At 46.9% G+C, this 19,748-nt stretch overlaps 2 pseudogenes; both read right to left on the bottom strand.

Annotated features, from left to right (window-relative positions):
- Nucleotides 1–599: 599 nt before the first annotated feature.
- LOC115310964 lies at nucleotides 600–4,144 on the bottom strand (annotated as a pseudogene).
- A 1,473-nt stretch (nucleotides 4,145–5,617) lies between these two features.
- The window catches only part of LOC120850608, a 39,922-nt pseudogene continuing 25,791 nt past the window's right edge, over nucleotides 5,618–19,748 (bottom strand).

Below are 19,748 nucleotides of genomic sequence, written 5' to 3'. Positions count from 1 at the left end.
CCAGTCAAGTAACAATGTAATTAATCGATCACTGTTTACAACCAAGATTTGTTAACGATAATTTGTTACTTTTAATGTGAAGGAGTTGTAATTCACTACATTGTTAATATAATAGCTACAAGTCTGATTCAACGTTCGTGCATGTCAATTAGTTTTATTGGACAAGTTTATCAAAAACAAGGTACATGAACTGTATCAAAAGGAGACTCACTCAATAACCATAGCGATACGTGACCGCACGCTGGTACAACACAAACAGGTGTCAAGAACACTGAACGCTGTTCACTTATTAAACTGCGGCATGGAGTCCGCACAAAGCATGAGGATGGTCGAAGCTTGAAGTGAGAACTTTGAAAGCTGCCATTAGAAAGCTTTAGAGTGGCACCCAACATTTCGCCGATAGGCTTAGCTTCTGACGAAGCAAACTCTTGGTGAAATACCGTCTGTCACTCCAAGGCTTCCAGGCTTCTTCGCAATAGCAAGCATAAACAAATTTCATGCCCTTCCCCTTTCAACCCAAATTATTATTTCTCATATAAGTTAGGCATGCCGCACGAATATCAACAAGTTCAATGAACACACAGGTTACTTCAAGCTGATTAGAGGAGAACTAATTCCTCCTCATTAGGAGGAACATTCCAGCTATTTAGGTACTTGACACTGCCAGTTACAAAATAATAAAAAATCAGGCACCAACAAAAAAAATTCACCAGTCGTTAGAGTCCTGTAGATAGCCTGAATTTCACAATATGTACCATCTTGCATCTTTACAAATTGCGCGCGTGTCTCTTTGGGACGAGTGTACTCACGACTGAGGACTTCGAACCCCTTTACCCTTCTTCTCAGATGTCTTTCATGTGTAGCTAGATGGCCAAAGTGGCATTCAAGAAAGCTTTCCACAGCAGCTGTCAACGACACTTCCTGCGGAACGCCCAGAACACCGTCCTTCGAGACATTCTGAATGTTGAGAAACGCGCGAAAGAGTTGGCCAAAGTTAGCTGGGAGATCAGTCATTTCACCAGATCGTGCCAGTGTCTGTTTCATAACCCACATCTCAGTAACCTGTGAAGGAACACCTTTAGCAGCGGTTCCAAGGCGCAGATGTGCACCATTGGCTCTTTCGAATGGGAACATTGATGTAGCTCACAGATGACCAAGCTGCATTGCACTTGTGGGCGATGCATAAGCAGATGTATGTTGGATGTTTCTTTAGATTGGCCATAAAGGGAGGATACTTGTCGGAGGGAACGTGCGGAAAGCCTTTCGGCAGCTTGGACGTCATCCCTGTGGACACTTTTCTGTAACAGCGGAAACACTGCCTGACACAAGTGCATGAGGTGTGCAAGGTAATGGCGTTGAGGTATGCTATGACGGCACGGCATAGGCCAGACTTGGGTAATATCACGTTACTAGTATCGAGAATCTGTATCTCGTTACTTTTTTCGGTATCTTGTAACTGTAACTCGTTACTTTTCTAAAAGCATCTGTAACGATAACGTAAGTACTTTTTTGTAAAAGTAACTAAATAGTAACGGCAAAGTTACAGTTACTTCTCGTAAAAATGAACCCTGTCTCTCTTTATGGCTACAGTGGCGTTCAGCCTGTAGATCAAAAGAGACTTAGGCCTTTGACAGCAAAAGCAAAAATAAAGCAAGAAATAAAGATTGTTTCATTTGCTGGCCCAGTGGCTTTAAGTCACACTTGTATATGTACGCTAGTGTAAAATCCTTGACATTCAGACTATCCAAGATTATTTCTCTCACTCATTTAAATTGTCTGAAAGGTGCAGCTGGAGGTCAGTGGGGTTCTTGGCTCGGGCTAAATTACATTAATTTCGCCAGACCATCTTTCCCGTCTAAATTATCATCAAAACGCGGCAGAAGTATAGCGTTGGGTGTGCCCTTGATATCGTAAGCAGCGAAATCGTAGGTTACGTCAATGAGACTTCGAGTGTCTAGGTTTCTTATCAATTGACTATGGCATATTTTGGATCTACTTTCATTTTTCTTTTAATTAGTCACTTTGAAGTGATGGCACACGAGGATCAGGAAGCAGGCACCCCGACTGCCGAAGACCTCACCAGCCTCATGAATGTTCGCCCTGTGATGAACAACTCCTCAGGCGAAGTGCTGCACCTGCCTAAGCACTAAAGATGTGCCACGCATACTTTGAACTTAGTGTCGACTGAGGACGTAGGCAAAGGATGCACGATCAGCACGTACCGTCAGATGGCAACGACCGTGTTTGGAATTGTTTGGAATAAGCAGGGCCAGTCCACCCGAGCGGCGGAAGTAGAAAAAAAAACAAAAAACAAGAGAGATACTTTGCGGTTTCTAACACTACTCGCTGGAATTCACTCTATCATGCAATGAAGTTTGTTGACGAGGCCCAGAAGGACAAGTTCGAGGCTGTCTGCGACGCCCTCGCACTGCCGCGTCTACTAAAGGACGATCAGAAGTTTATCGAGGAGTATTACCAGGTATGCCCAAAAGCTCTCTCCCGTCTTTGCGATATTTGTAATGTGCTTGTTTATTCCTTGGACCATAAAAGGAGTTGCCAAGGCGCTCGACATCCTACAAGGTGAACAGTACATGTTCATGGGCGCTTTGGTGCCGACAATGGTGGCGCTGATGCGGCAGCTACATGCAGTGCCTACGCTCAAGTTTTGCAGCTCGCTTGTAGACACAGTAAAGGTCGCAGTGAGGACGAGATAAGTTTCTTATTCTTTGGAAAATGTACGACCTCTTTATTAGCACCTTTTTGAAGAAAGTTACGTCTGTCAGGAAACCTCATTCACGATAGCCAAAATAAGGAATGCACACATTTTCATTAAATTATAAGCAAAACGGTTCAAAATGTTTAATATATATTAGTCCTAAAGGGCATTGGCCACAATAATCCTGCAATTTTTTTTATTAAGGCACGCATCATATGCCGAATACCGTGGACGTAACAGCTACTGCACTTCTACTGCGACACGCTCGTGAAACGTTTGGTTTTAATTTTTAATGTTATACGTGTAAGTAAATGTTTTTATTTCATTTGTATATTTTCTGAAGACCTCAGGTTCGACTAGCTCCTTTTGGCTAGAGCGGTGCATCCAAAATTTAAAATGTCATGTATGGATGAAGCGCAGAAAACGCGTTCTCTGTTGCGTCTTGAGGAGGAATGTATAGGGCACTGCGCCCTTCGGACGAAGTTACACGGGAGCCAATATGCTATGATGACGACGACAACGACTCCTTCTTGCGAGTGCGTCCAAATGTTGAGTTGACCAGTGAGGCACAGCGATAGAAGAGTGACACCTCATCGACGGTGTTATCCAGCCTCAACGACTTTTCCAGCATTAAGAACATCGTTTTACGCCTCAATGCCTCACTTCCTTCTAGACCACCTGTTGAACGTCTTTTCAGCAAGGGGCAGGACGTTTTCAGCATTGAGAGGGGAAAGCTAAGCGACAACAGCTTTGAAAAGCAGTTGCTTCTTCGATACAACATAGAGTAAGTAATAGCACGGCGTTATTAAATATATCTCGAAAAGTTTAGAGTTTTAATAAATTTCCAAATAAATGTAAATGTTGTTAATATTATTCTGTCATCTATGTCTTCATAGTTGCATACACATACGAGTATCTTGAAAGTAACTAAGTTACTCTGCCGAAGTAACTCTAGCTGTAACGCGTTACTTAGATTTTTAAATACCTATAACCTAAATACATTGTTAGGAAAGTAACTTTAACTGTAACTAAACACTTTTAAAGAGTAGCTTACCCAACACTGGGCATAGCGTAGTACACCAGCCACTATCTATATTCTTTGGTCTTCCACAGAGCTCTTTCTCTAACGGATCGCGTGGGCCGAGCGAAAAGATTGGGGGGACGGATTCTTGCTAGTCTACGGTCTACAGCAGCCGTCTGGTTTTCTGAGTAGAAAGGCACGCCTGTACTAGTAAACAACTACTCTGTCAATTGTTTCGCAAGACCTTCAAGTACACAATGCATATGATCGGACACTACTCCCCAAACCAAGTCAAAACCTTGATGTCTTTCAAAAGGGCTCGCTCCCTACATGCCGTGCTTCATGGTGCCTATCATCACAGCCGCTTTCACGTCCTGCAGCACGCCTCCCTGCATCTTTTCAATCATACTGGAACTGTAGCAGTACTTCAGAGTGCCTAGAAAGAAGAAAGATGCAACTGCTGAGATAATGAACCATCACACTCTATCATGAGCGTACCAACCGGGGGGGCAAGGGGGGCGCTGGACCCCCCCCCCCCCCACCAGTTCTCAGAGTGGGGGGGCAAGGCATGTGTTCTGCCCCCCCCCCCCCCCCCGAACCATCCGCCACTGGGCAGGGTGAACACTGGTCGGTGGCGCCCAAGGGATACCAGGGGCACCGCCCCCGGCCCCGGGGGGGGGGGGGGGGGGGTTCTGGTTTGTCCTCCCACTCAAAAACAAGTTTGTACGCCACTGCGCTCTGTCACAACCAGTACTCAATGTAAATCAGAGATAATGGGGCCATTTTCAGCTAATCGCCGTTCCCTTCGTTTTAGTGATGGTGGGCGGTTTTGCTGCTGCGCAGAATGTGTGTCACTCAATAGCAGAGGCGTGGAGGCGGTCTCGTGAAAAGTGACATCCTGCCTCGTTGATTGCATCTGTCGTCTTATTTTACATTAAGCGCAAATAAACAACATTCAGACTACCTTTGCATTCTGTCGTACACGCACTTCATTTTTTTGTAGGTTTCTTTAATCAGATATGAAGGTGGTGAAAACATCAACACGGATAAATATAGAGCAGCCATCTTGGGAGCTAGGCCTCTGGCATGATGACATGGTAATCACAAAAAGGTCAAAATGTAACTATATTTTTTGCAACAAGACGGCAAATCGGTGGAAGTTTCAGCAGTAGAGCTAAAACGACTGCCATCGGGATGTGCGTCTGCGGCATTCCTGAACGACGCTCTCAGGACTTGTCTTATGGCTGGGTTCCGCAACTGAACGATCCAAGCCAAGTTGCTAAAGTATAAATAAGCTAATTCCTCTGGCAGACGGGTTCTTCAAATGACATTTAAGCAAAATGACATCACAGCTTGGCCGATCCGCGTCTTTAATACACCGCGCTGCGCGTGCACGCGTGACGTACACAACGAGGATCACGAGCTGATTCGCTGAGCGGTGAAATGGCATTCGATCAAAATGACATTTACTTTCCTGACTGACTGGGGTATAAGAAGAGCAGCTCTGAAAAGCTGCAGAACTCTTTTATGGTACATTGTCACAAGCCCTGCTCCGACGCTTGGATTAGTTCGCTAGGGGCCATAGCTCTCGCTGTTTGCCAAGTTGAACAATTTGCTGACTTTGACTTCGTACCGAGCATCAATAGATTAGAAGTACAGCAGAGCAACAGCCATTTCCCTTGAAACAACAGCATTTATTTTGCAAGTGGTATGAAGGTTTCTAAGCTGGCCAGCACTATATATTCTTTAACTGCAGATTTAAACTGAATTATGGTCTCCGGAGATAAAAGTTTATGTTCTGAAGGACAAGGAACCTTTGCGGTATATATATACTTACCATCACCCAGAGTTTCCTTGTGGTAGCACCATGGGCAGCCATATTAGCCGTTGAACTGCTTGCGGTTTTGCACAGCTGGTCTGCCAGGAGCATCCGCGATGCAACACACAGCGTAGACTTGGGATTGGAGAGCCTGTACATTCTTGCGGCAAACCAACTTGCTTGAGCCGATTTTGCGAAAGTGTTCCTCAAACCCCTCCAGGAAGAGTGACGTGTTCGGCATTTTCTTGACAAACCAGATCTCACCAAGTAAGAGGTTCTTCCACCGGAGGATGGGGGGCGATTCAATGAGCATCACATAAATGGGCCACATGGAGTTTTTGTGGACTTGAATACTGGCGATCCGTCAGTACTTAAACTAGCAGTGCACTGTAAGAAAAAATGGAGGAAAAAAGTAGCCACGGCGCGTCTTCCTCCATTCTAATGACGCGCCCCCAAGCGGACACAAGAAAAGGGGAGGAACGAAACGTTTTTCTCCTTCTCCAGGCAGACGGGAGCAAGCTTTCGCCTTCCCGATTCATGTTCTTTCGGTTTCGTTTTTCGAGCAGGTCGCGCACGTTGTTTAATAAATAGCTGTAAAGTTGATTGAGCTTCAGCGGCAGCGAAGGGCGCCTGTAATTCCGTCTTCTAGTCTAAACGTGCAAAACATTTCGGTTGCATTGACGTTTTTATCGCTACTTTTATCAAACGAGCAAACGAAGCCGCTAGAAACGGCGAAGTTTCGCAGCGCTGACATTAGCGTCGCCACCATCAGCGGCGCTGTGTATAGCGTCGCCACCGGCAGCAGCGCTTGGGTGGTGGGGGGCTCTCATTAAAACAAAAATACAAATATGGAACTTTGTTTGATAACAGTAATTTTAACGAAACGTCTTCACTTCACCATGGAAATAAAATGCAATTTATTTTATATATTTCTTTCTGTTTGTTCTGTTTTCGGTCTGAAACCAAAACTCTAAACCGACCCGCTGGCCTCGCTGGCGTCCTGGGCCTTGGAAGGCGCCGCTGCTCTCCTCGCCCAAATTTGAAACTTCGTAACGGCGGACGGCGGTGTCGCGTGGTTTCGTTTACCCAAGGATCGTGCGAGCGTGGCTTCGCTCTCCGGCGTTCCGCGCGCCTCTCGAACTCGATGAATATTTTGGTGCAAACTTTCAGAGACTGTTAAGAGGTGCATTTTACGTGGCCATATCCCAATGGTGCATGAACAGCGCAAATGCTAAGACCCTCAATTTTTGTTTGTTCATTTTTTTTTCAAGAAAAGACAGGTGAGTATGTATCTCCCGTACTCAGTTTTATTTGCTCAGCGAACGTACCATTAAGCTTTTGCTGCCCATAGCTGTTAGTTTGCGGGTTTACCGTACTATAGGTGACGTTCACTTGACGTCACTCGCTAGCTGCGCTGGCATCGACCGCCGCGGTCGCCATCTTCGAGGTCTCTTTTCTCGTCCCTTAAGGGTCATATTGCGTGTCGCCTCTCGTCTGACCGTTCCTTTCGAAGAGTTTTAGTCGAAACTAAGTGTTATTTCTCTACTTCGGTGCTTTTGTAACACTGTGTTCCTATTCTTTGTTCGTTGTTGTCGCTAGCTGACTTGTCTGCTGCGGCAGTCGGTTTTGCGACGTGCCCACGGTGGTCACTCTTGCGCAAGAACTTTTTTTTCTACTTTGGTTGTTTTGTAGCACGGTGCGATTATTTTTTGCTTTGTTTTTGTGGCTAGCGGACTCGATACGTTTCGGCCGTGTGATTTTGGTTGCTCCATCGGCTCCGTGTCGTGCAACGTTGGTGTCGTGCGTCGTGCCTACGGTGTTCGTCTCTTCAAAAACGTACCGTGCGGCTTCCGTGTGAGCAGTCAATGAGCAATGCGGCTCAGTGACTACGCAGAGCGTCTTTCTGGACGTGAGAAAGACCGTTATGTGAGCAAAGTCAAGCGGTGCCACGGCATCGACCCCTTCGACCTACGAGACGATGAGATGGTGCGCGACACGAGTCTCTATCCGAATGTGGAATTCACCAATATCAAAGACTACCTTGTTCATGAAACAAGCTTCGTGACAAGGGAGGAGCTGAAAGCCTACAAGTCCCTTGAGTCGCACAACTTTTTGGCGAGCGGCTGGGTCCAAGAACCCTAGATCAGCGTGCTTCCTGACAACAACGTCGTGGTCATGGGGAAGGTAAGCAAAAGTCTTGGTTATCAGCAGCAAACCACTTATTTCTTACCTTGAGTTGTGCTGTTTTTCGGTTGAATCTTAGGATAAATCTCTTGTTTATTGCTGCATTGCTCAAACACCACCACTCAGAATCTGCAGCCGCCTGGCATTTGCTTGGCTAGGTTGAACCAAGTGATGACAGATGAAGGGTGCTGCATGGGCGGTTACTTTTTGTCTCTAAACTGAAAACAACACATCTCTTTCAGGTTCGTCACTCGCAGTCGATGAGAGAGGCCTTACTGAGACCTTGGCTGCTCCTCAAGCTCGATGGCCAAGTGCAAGGAGCGCACTGTACCTGCATGGCAGGTCTGGGTGAAGCTTGCTCCCACGTAGGAGCAGTACTGTTTTACTTGGAAGCGGTGGTGAGGAGAACAAGCAGCCTGGCCTGTACAGACCAAGCAAACGCCTGGCTACCACCACGAATGCAGGTACTTGAATGTGTCCCCATTGCGAAGATTGACTTTTCGTCAGCGAAAATGAAGAAAAGAATTCTAGACGGGGAAAGACGGCCCACCGCAAAGACCAGCTCCAGTGTACCCCTGGGTGCAACAGACGAAGAGTGGGCAACGTTTCTTGCGGCCTGTCACCAGAGTGGTTGTCGGCCAGCATTGCTGGCATTGAAGGAGGACTATGTCGACGAGTATATACCAGTGGCCACGAAGTTTCCCAGTGCCATACTGACAAGCCTTTGGAGGGACGACATGCCGGCTACGTGGGAGGAGGTCATAGCAGAGTGCCGGGACATGGCGGACAGCCTAGCGCTTGATCCCGAGGTAGGTTTTTTTTCTTTATTCTGCTTGTTACTTTTAGCAAACCCAGTAAAGATGCTGCTACTGTGGCCTGCTCAAGGGGCGTGAACTAGACATCTGTCCTAGGCTTCGCACCCAAACAGGCCAAAAAAAAAAAAAGCATATATAGTCTCGTCAGTCTCCTTGTGTTGCCACAACTTTAGAGAAGAAATCAAGAAATTCCATAAATTCAGGTGCATGTGTGGAATTCACCCAATTACAATTTCCAACTCAAATGTTGAGATCATGCAGTAGTCCTGTAAAACTTTTCTTCTAGTTGTTGGGCCCAGGTGCTAAAACTGCATCGGGTGCACTGAATGACATGATGGTACAGCTGCAACGGAAAAAGAGTAGCACAAGTGACTGATGACCGGAGCGGCAAAATGGCGGCATGCGACGCTATCGTTCCCTATCGCGCCAATAGCGAGAGCGCCAGTCACGTTCAGTGTCTCAACGCGGGGGTGGCCGGCAGAAAATTCAGGAATAAGATAGCATTTCAAATGCGGGCTTTAGGATGGGCTGCTTTCTGTCGGCCACCCCCGTGTTGAGACACGGAACGTGACTGGCACTCTTGCTATTGGCGTGCTCGGGAACCATAGCACTGCGCGTCACGATTTTGCCGCTCCGGTCGTCGCTCACTTGTGCTACTCTTTTTCCGTTGCAGCTCTACGTTCACAGTTATTTTCCGCACCATAATGTACTTGCCGCCACAATGTATGCGATTCGGTGCACTGTGGTAAATACTGTGCAAGAAATATTGCCAACGCCGGTTGACAATTATTTTTGGCAAGACAAAGAAACGTCGATAGTGCTTGACAGCATTCCTCATGCATAAAGGAGTAGTATGTTGGTTGATGACAACATGCATCTGGCATTAGGATGACTCGGGAGAAAGAAAAAGCGGATGACGCAATGTCATTATTGCATTATGTGAAATGTTACTCATCTCTGGAGAAAAGTAGCTTGAAATGTTAAAGTGACGTAAACAGCTCAGTTTCGCGAAGCAGGTATTGATGTAAGGTACAGATAGGTTTCAAAATCAAAATTTACCGTGGAATATGAGACGGATGGCACCTTGCCGTTCCTTGATGTGCTGGTGAACCGACGAGGACAAGATCTGACGTTTGCGGTGTACCGAAAAACAACACACACCGGGCGGTACCTCGATTTTGACTCCAACCATCCAACGAGTCATAAGGCCTCAGTGGTTTCGACCCTGCTCCGTAGGGCAACGACTATCTGCTCGTCGGAAGCCGATAGAAAGAAGGAGAAGAAGACCATAATTGAAGATCTAAACAAAAATGGCTACTCTAGTAGCTTTATTGAGCGCATCGCCCGACGCCAAGGTCTCGCCAGACAAAACCAGATGCCAATAGAGGAACGACAGCCCCATCGAGTCGCGCGCATAAGCGTTCCCTACGTAAAGGGAACCAGCGAAGCGCTCGCACCAGTGCTGGGAAAGGAAGGAATTCTGGTGGCCCACAAGCCCACGTCCACACTGGGAAGGTTTATGCCAAGACCGAAAGACCGTCTATTAAAGGAAAAAGCACAGGGCGTGGTTTACACCATTCCTTGCGCAGAGTGCCCCGCAACCTACATCGGCGAGACGAAGAACTTTCCCGAGCGTATCCGCCAACACAAGCACGACGTGCGGAAGTTTGACAGTGAGCGCAGCGCCATCGCCGAACATTGCGATACTCTAGACCATCGCATCGACTTCGCGAACGCGCACGTGGTGGACACAGAGCCCAATTTTCGAAGAAGACTTTTCTTGGAATCGTGGCAAATCCAGCACACGCCAGGAAACCTAAACAGGTCGCTGGGCGCTCTGCCCTCCGTGTACGCGCATGGCCTCCGTGACCTGACGGAAAAGCTGAAGAGACGACCATCTTCATAACTAACAAGTTATTTTACGATTTTTTAAATTTCCTAACTTCTCCTTTTTAATTTTTCCTTCTCGCTTTTTTCTTTTCTTTTCTTTTTTGAAGACGAAGAGGTTGGGAGCTGCTGCTGTGTCCGCGCGCCTTCAGTCACCCCTGAAGAAGAAACCGTGTTGGTTTTCAAAACATCGGGTTGCTTTTCAATTTTTGGTTGGAGATACAATTTGAGACTTTAACTCTCACCAAACCATGCAGATATCTGTCGAATATGTTTACTTTCAAATGTACCGGAATGTATTTCAGGTAACCGCTGCAATCGAAGTGGAGACGAAAAAGCAGGCCTCGTCGGAGAAGTGGTTCGCATTCCGAGCAGGCCGTGTCACGGCCTCCAACGCCAGGCGATGTGTAGAACGCCGGTCGACAACCCCTCCCATTCTCTTGTGAGGAGGATTTGCTACACTCTCGGAGACACAGTTCTGGGCTCCTCAAGTTGCTTGGGGAAGAGAAAAGGAGGGCAAGGCCAGAAACGCCTACATTGCGGACATAGCACCAATCCACCACAACTTCAGGTGTGAAGAGTCTGGACTTCATTTGTCCACCGAGCACCCATTCTTAGGTGAAACTCCAGATGGGCTGGTGAGCTGCACATGCTGTGGAAAAGGTGTGCTGGAAATTAACTGCCCTTACCGTGCCAAGTATTCTTGGACTTCAGAAATCCCCAAGCTAAAAAACTCTTGCCTGACCATGGAATGTGGAAAGTTGACATTGAAAACGGACCACAGGTACTATTTTCAAGTACAAATGGAAATGCTGGTCTGTGGGAGAACATACTGCGACTTCGTAGCTTGGACTACAAAATATCTGTTTAGGCAGCGAATCTATAGAGACAGAGAGTTCTGCAGCGAGATGGTTGCCAGCTGTGCGGACTTCTTTCTATGTGCACTTCTGCCGGAGATCAGCTTCAGGTACTGGAGTAAAAAGATCCAAGAAGATGGCACACTCGCAGACAGCACATCAAGCTCGGACAGCGAAGAGGACGAAAATGCGACTGGTCAAATTTATTGCTACTGCAAAGGACCAGAATCTGGCGAAATGGTCAAGTGTGACAATGGGTCATGCAAGTACCAGTGGTTTCACTTCGCATGTGTGAACTTGAAAAGAGTCCCCAAGGCACGAAAGTGGTTTTGTGGCGACTGCAAAACAAAAGAGAAGTAGAATTCTGAAAAACACGCAACAGTGAGCGTCCTAACTTTTTTTTTTTTTTTACCCAAGTATGGAATGTATTTTGAGCGATGAAGTGCGTGCAATTCGTTTTAATAAAGTTTGCACGTGTGGTAAATCTTGTGGCTTACATCTTTAGAATTAACAAAAGTCAACTGTCCTTATAAGAATTTGATTTCTGGGATTTATTTCTAATGTGACTGTGTGAACATGTCAACAGAAAATAATTCATAGATTTTCAGGCACAATAATCATTTTTACCGAAGGTTTTGTAATCTGGGAGGCTCGCAAGGCAAGGCAGATAGGCTTGGGCCTATACGCATGAGCGTCTGCCAGCCAGCCACCCAGAGCAAGTGAATGAAAATAAAAGCAAAGAATAAAACAAGAGGGAGGGGGTAACACCGCCTAAACAAAGTTCCAGTGTCCAGGTGGCATCCCCCCGTCCCATCCCTCCCCCTAGTCCACTAGTTGATGTAGTTGTAAACAGCTCTCTGTTCCATACACTGCATGAGTCACACATAAAGTGAAAAAAGACAACCAAGGTTAGTCATGTTATAATTTTGGTTTCATCCTTATCTTTATTTATTTGGTAGTTGCATGAAAACACTTATTATAACATGCTGGAAGACCTAATAGAAATGCAGTATATGCATCTACTCATAGTTTTCTTGTTTAAAAGACAGCAGAAAGTGACACAGATTCCAAGACAGACTGTAAACAGCATAACCAACGTAAGAGAAAGCAAAAGGGAGTTCTCAACCTGTTTTTTCTTATCCATACCACAAATACCAAAACAGCATTGGTACAACTTGTGGTGCTAGGACTGTATACGTTAAGAAAACAATGAAAATGAGTACATTGTTCATTACATTTTGTTCTGTGGATGAGACATTTTTCCTAAACCTTTATTCTTTACAAAATTAAAACACGGAAGGGGGTATGCAAGTTATGAGTACAAAGAAATGTTACAGCTATGTGCCTAAATGTTGCCGCGACATTTTACAATCCTATCATGTTAAAGGCCGACGTACAGCTCATGCTTACCACTTTTTCAGAAACCCTCCTTTCCTATATCTATAGCTTGCGGCAAGTAGCACAATAAAATGGTTTGTTTCCTTCTGATGCACATGGTACATAAATTCTTACTGCACCAGAGGTAGACATAAGTCGAACTAAAGCTGCATACTGTAAAACCCTTTATGTTCGTGGCCCCTATTTTTCGCAAATCTGTCTCAGGGGACATAATTGCGGCCACTAAGTTTCGTGAATTCCAGACGCCAGCATTGAAGCTCTTAGGGATTGAAATTTTCACGTACCCTTAAATGTCGCGAATTTTTTATTTTTTGGAAAAAAAGGACTTGCGAACAAAGGGGTTATGACACGCCAAAAATAAAAAATGAGATGACAATACTGCTAGGACCCACTGTATGTTCCTATAATCCTGCTAAATTTGTTTTAAAAATGGCGCGATAGTTTCGTGGATAAATTCATTTATATGCGGGTCCCTCGGAGGGGCGGATCCGGGCAGAGTGCAAGGCTGGCGACGTAGCCAGCCTCCCGCGCGGTGTCCCCTTGCACGCACTCACAGACTTGGCTCCCTTGGCGTCTCGAACTTCAGCTTCCTCGTTTACCTTCCGCGTTTCGAGCATACGGTCCGTGACGATTACGTCTATGGCATCGCTCGCCTTGTCAAAGTGTAGGACATTAGCCGCAGCAGCGATGAGAGCGATTGCTATCAAGAAATGTTGGAAGCTGTTCTTTTTGACTGCGGCCCGCTGGCTACCAGCTCCAGCGACGGCGAGTTACGGACAAATTCGCTGTGGTCACGGTCGTCTAGGAATATCTCGCAGGCGCATGCAGGGTGGAAGGTCAACGGGCCGGGGGCGAGAGCGAGAATAGCGTTCGGGTTGCCGAGTTGCACGAGCAGTTTTGATCGTACCACGGCGAGGAGAGCCTGGACGATCATGGGGGCGCCTAGAATGAGACAGCGTTCATGATCACAAGGTTTATGGACACCATGGTATGACTAACTTGGACAGTGTTGCCTGGTCGCCAGATGAAAATTATAAAATTTGTAAATTGAGTATTACAATTACCAGAGCTTTAAAAATCGCATAACTTGGTGTATATACTAAGTAGCCTATGAGCATTCCATTTCAATAATAATCTATCAGTTTAATTTTCGTGTCATAACCCCTTTAAGGGTTTTACAGCAACTGGAAAGATCTAGCCAAACGGCACAACGGAAGGGGACATGTTTGTTAATGCAGCACATACTGCCACAATCTTATCTAGACCAGTGGCATTGTCACTGCGCACAACAAGCAGTTTAACTGGTACACTCTCAGAAAAAAAGGTCAGTATAGTGCTCCCTAAAGGGAGGAACGCTCTTGATACATATGTTCCTTCAGAAAGGGAGAAACTTTTGTCCCTTAAGCAGGGGAGCAAATGTTCCTCCGTCAACTGCATCTCATTATGGCGGCCACGAATCGAGCAAATCGAGCTCGGTAAGGCTTAACGAGAACACTAAGTCTATTGTACGGAGCGAGAGGAGCAGCAAATAAAAACGTAACACGAGCTTTCCGCGAACTGTATTTATTTCCGAAGTTTCTTTACCCCTGCAGGTAAAGAAACTTACGCTTCGAAAGCATGCAGTCACTCAGTCTTCTCATCGTCAGCACTGCGATGTTCAGCGGAGACAACCGGCACCCAGTTCGCGCACTTTATGTCTTACCTTTGCTATTCCTCGAGCCACAATTCCTTCGTGAACCGTTGCGTCAACCGCACATCACGGAGGAGCGAAACTCATTCGCCCGCAAAACCAAAAGCCGCACTAAAAAAAAAAAAGCAAATCCGAAGCAACCTCTTGGCTTACCTCAGCACGGTAACACGAAATTATGGCGTAGCCGCGTAGCGTAAAAAGGATGTTAAATCGCTTGCCACTAGATGGCAGGATCAAGCAGAGTAATCGCACATAGCTAGGCTAGGTGGCGCTAGGTACCGCCCAATTCATGTTTTACAAAAAAATATTTTTATTTCCTTACGCCACAATTGCGTTTCCTTTTCTTCGGGAATCTCGAACACATGTTGACACGTCGCGCACACTACAAGCATCAGGTGAACATGCATTGAACGCATACACAGGTATCGCACATACAAACATCAATACAACAGCACACTACCCCGATCACTACTCCCGAGCCCTGCGTTTCCGTGTTTTATACTGGTCGTTTTGAACGTACGGAATTTTTCGGTGACGCCCTAAGCAATAAAAGATATTCCGAACATGTTCATTTTCTCCAGCAATGTCATACATCTGAGACAATTTTAATGGCTCAGGGGATGAATCTCTTATTAAAAAGAAAACGCTCGATCATGCCGTAATTATTTGAAAGCCAATAAATCGAGCCGCTCCAATGTGGTTCCAAGCCATGAGTTTGTTTTCCCGCACGGCCCTTCGTAGCCAGTATTTCTATTGCAGTGTTTGTATTTTTCTATTTGTGCTGTTCGCGCACGGCTGCAATTGCCGTCTTGAATTAATCTCTGTAGAGCGGATATTCACTCAGCTGGAAGTGATGCTTCACGGGCAGAGAAATCGTTTTCCATCAACTTGAATGCAGTCAAAGCCGCGATTTGCGGCAGGTGTTAAGTGTACGGAGCTACGCCGTTGCGAGCTCGAAACCTTCTAGCGCTCATCCCAGCGCGCCACTTGGAGGGCAGTTTCTACAGGAACCGTAATATATTTAAACAGTAAACTAAAGGATAGCGTATTTTTTTCGATTTTACCTGTTTTTTTTCTGTTTTTTTATGCTAAACTTCCATTGTAAATATACGTACTTTCCGTCTTAATTTCGTACTGCACAGTTTTTTCCTCAGAGCGCAATCGCTCTCAGGGACTGACAGTCACATTGGCCACTGTACGATAGGAGCTTACCGTTCAGACCAGCGTTCCAACATGACTATCCACACGTCGATCGACTGCAGCTAATCCCTCAAGTGATTTTAAACTCTTTAATGTAAAGCGGAATGTCATCCTGCGACACCCCGCCCCCTCCGATCGCGGCCCGACCAGCGACATCAATGTCCGACAGTTTACGTCATCTCATCTTGTTGTTACACCACTGATACGCGAACGCACGGTCACATCGGCGATAATTCCAGTCTTCTATTCACAACCCACAACACTGCCATCACGATGTCGCTGACACGCAGAAATACAGAACCACGTTGACGATGTTGCTGACACGCAGAAATACAGAATCACGTTGAACGCCGGTTGGCACTCGGCACGGGACAACAGGACCGAACTCAGCACGGAAGGCACCCAGGCAGCCGGCAGGAAGACCTGCCTGCCTTAGACGCAGTTCCTGCGATTTCCGTAACGTCGAAAGCGTCGACAGAGTTCCTCGTGGTTTCGCTACTGTAGTTCCATGTGTGTCCCGCAAATCGGAGACGGCCGTCTTACCCAGTGTATGTAGCGCTGCTGGCACTGCTCCGGAACTTCGCTGTTTCTAGCGGCTTCGTTAGCTCGCTTGATAAAATTAGCGGTAAAAACGTCAATGCAACCGAAATGTTCTGCACGTTTGGACTAGAAGGCGGAATTACAGGCGGCCTTCGCTGCCCCTGAAGCTCAATCAACTCAACATTAATTTATTAACCAACGTGCGCGATGTGCTCGAAAAACGAAACCGAAAGAAGATGAGTCGGGAGGGCGAAAGCTTTCTCCGGTCTCCCTGGAGAAGGAGGAAAACGTCTCGGTGAATAATAAAAACTTTAATTTTCCTTTCATCGGTCTGGGTTTGTTTATGTGTGTTTTGGTAAATAAAAATTAAAAAAAAACATTACGAAAAACAAAAACAAAAAAAAGCCCGCTCGTTGGGGATCGAACCTTTGACCAGTAGCGGGATGTTTTACCCCAGCGCCAACTGAACAAGGAGGAACTCTACCTTCTCCTTTGATCTGAACTTCCGTTCCTCCCTTTTCTGGGCAACTTGTCCGCAACAAGGAGGAACAGTCGCTGTTGCTACCTTTCTCCTCCTTTTTTTCTTATAGTGTATGGTGCTTTTCAAGATCCTATACTTGCGCCGCACCAAACCAATCATGCGCTCGACATGAATACGTACATTCGCAAGGTTTCGCGTGGCCTCTATTGCACAAGGTGCCAGCTGCGCTTTGCCCCTTGTAAATGCGGGAATCTCAAGTCGTGCACGGTGCACACTCACTGCATCGGATATAGTGAATCCTCTGTCGGCCAAGACAGAATCTCCTTGGAAAATTTCGTCAAGCACCCCACACTGCTCTGTGAGGTGCTTGTCGCTCGTCCTCCCCCCCCCCCCCCCCCCCAACCCTTTGAAATGAAAGTAATTTTCCCTTGTGGTGCAGTCCAGGGTTGGGCAGTATCGCGATACAAATGTATCGCGATAGTATTTTAGAAATACATTTCGTATCTGTATTTCCGTATCGCGATACATTTTTCTCATCAGTATCTGTATTTCTGTATCGAAATACATTTTAAATGTTTCTTTGTATCGCGATACATTCAGTGTGAAATGTATTTCGTTACATTTCTTGAAAAACACTCCCCCCCTTCCCCCCTCCCCCCCCCAAAAAAAAAATATCCGAACGCATTTTTTTTTTTTACTTTTGAGGGCGTTAGGGTCAAGGAGATGTTGGGGCATTGTTACCATGACCAAGGTTCCTTCCGATTGTCCTAACTATTTTTCTATGCGTGCTCTTCTCTCTTCTGAGAAGTGTTGCGTAGTCGGGGACTCGAACTAGGTGGAGTGTCAGGAGTGGAGTCAGAGCATCTTCTGCCGCAGGTCCTTAGGCAGGGATTTCTTGCAGCACGAGTCTGGCAGTGGTTGACTTGAAATTGTAGGATAACTCGCGCAGTGAAGTTCAACACATATGCGTCTGTGACTGCGCCCATAATATTGCACGGCTATAGGTTACGTCTTAAGCCGACTTGAACGTGACCCGCTGCTCTGGTGATCCGAAACACAGGAAGTAGGCCAGACGTGGTCTCGCTGTGTCAACCCAGACTTCGTACACCTGCGACTCGTCTCGAGCGCGCTGTTCCTTGGAGAGCTCACACCTGTGCCGGAAATATCAGGCCGCAATTCACGAGGTCTCTGTTTGGATGATGCTAGGCGAAACTTGAGGACTTCAATGTATGCGTCGGTGGCGGAGGGTCGGCAGGAAGGACCTTCACAACAGCGATGCCACTGTTTTGTTTTTTCAACCGTAACAAAAGATAAGACATGTGTTCCAGAATGCTTCAGCTGGTCCACTATTCTAAAAAATTACAAATGACACTGCCTGCACGATCTTCAACGAGGTAACCTACAACGAAAGTATGCATTGTCCTTTCATACAGCAGCGTGGTAAGGTTTCATGCTGAAGACCACACCTACAGATCAAGAATAGCAGTTCATTCCACCGTCACGTCATGTGATCAATGTTGACAGGACCGTCCTTAGTGGACAGAGGCGTGGTGGCGTTTTGATGGGATTTAGGATGACATATAATTTATTTAGAGGTCGAAGTCTTTTCGCATCCCTCGGCAGACAGACAGAATGTCAGGGAAGGGACCGCGGTCAGTCCTTGATGGAACGTTTCTTTTGAGCCCATTGAAGACTGCTCGTCGTCCGAAACCACCACTTACAAGGCAAAGTGCCAAGCCTACGGGAAAATAACTTCGAGATCAAAAACTTCCACTTCCAACTTCAAGCTTCATCTCATTTGGCGTCTCAAACAAATTCGAAAAAATGTATTGCAGTATCAGTACTTATGTATTTGTATTTCTGCCCTCCCTAAAATGTATTCCTGTATTTGTATTTCCAAATACTTTTAGAGCGCAGCTCTTAGGGGCCCGTTTCCGGCTTGAGCGGCGTCGGCGTCGCCGTCGGCGTTGCCGTCGCCGTTCGCGTCGCCGTCGGCGTCGGCGTAATTGCGCGGTGCATCATGGGAAATGTCCCAAAATGCACTGCGCGAGCCCCCCACCGGGGTCACTTGACTTCGTGGGGGGCACGTGACCCCCCCGAGGTCACGTGACCCCCCGAAGTCACGTGACTCCCCTGAGGTCACGTAACCCCCTCCTCGAGGTCACGTGACTCCCCTGAGGTCACGTGACCCCCTCCTGGAGGTCACGTGACCCCCGAGGTCACGGACCCCCGCCGATGTCGCGTGACCCCCCGATGACGTCATCAGTGATGATGACGATGACGATGTGGATGCCGGTGACGTCATCAGTGATGATGACGATGACGATGGGGATGCCGGTGACGTCATCAGTGATGATGACGTCATCAGTGACGATGACGATGTGGATGCCGGTGACGTCATCAGTGATGATGACGATGACGATGTGGATGCCGGTGACGTCATCAGTGATGATGACGTCATCCGTGATGATGACGATGACGATGCGGATGCCGGTGACGTCATCAGTGATGATGACGATGACGATGTGGATGCCGGTGACGTCATCAGTGATGATGACGATGACGATGTGGATGCCGGCGACGTCATCAGTGATGACGACGATGACGATGTGGATGCCGGTGGCGTTACCGACATCCGCATCGTCATCGTCATCATCACTGATGACGTCATCAGTGGCGTCACTGATGTCGTCACCGGCATCCGCATCGTCATCATCACTGATGACGTCGTCAGCGACGTCACTGATGACGTCACCGACATTCGCATCGTCATCGTCATCATCACTGGTGAAGTCATCAGTGACGTCACTAATGACGTCATCGGTACCCGCATCGTCATCGTCACTGATGACATCATCAGTGACGTCAGTGATGACATCATCGGCATTGGGGGTTACGTGACACCCAAGGTCACGTGACCCCCAAGGTCACGTGACCCCCCCCCCCTGGTTAGTCTAACCCCCCCCCCCAGCGCCCTTCCCTCCTCCTCCTCAAGAGCTGCGCTCTAATTTGGCGTTACAGGGAGTTGTAAGCGGCTTTCACTTTTTTTTTGCCTCTATTTAAAATGTATTTCCGATACGTATCGCGATACACTTTTACAGATATATTTCAGTATCAGTATTTTTGCTGCTATTTTAGTG

The sequence above is a fragment of the Ixodes scapularis genome, unplaced genomic scaffold (assembly GCF_016920785.2).
Source record: "Ixodes scapularis isolate PalLabHiFi unplaced genomic scaffold, ASM1692078v2 PGA_scaffold0__279_contigs__length_252992795, whole genome shotgun sequence".
NCBI classification, from domain to species: domain Eukaryota; kingdom Metazoa; phylum Arthropoda; class Arachnida; order Ixodida; family Ixodidae; genus Ixodes; species Ixodes scapularis.
The sequence above is the reverse complement of the archived record's forward strand: the minus strand, read 5'-3'. Positions and strand labels throughout refer to the sequence as shown.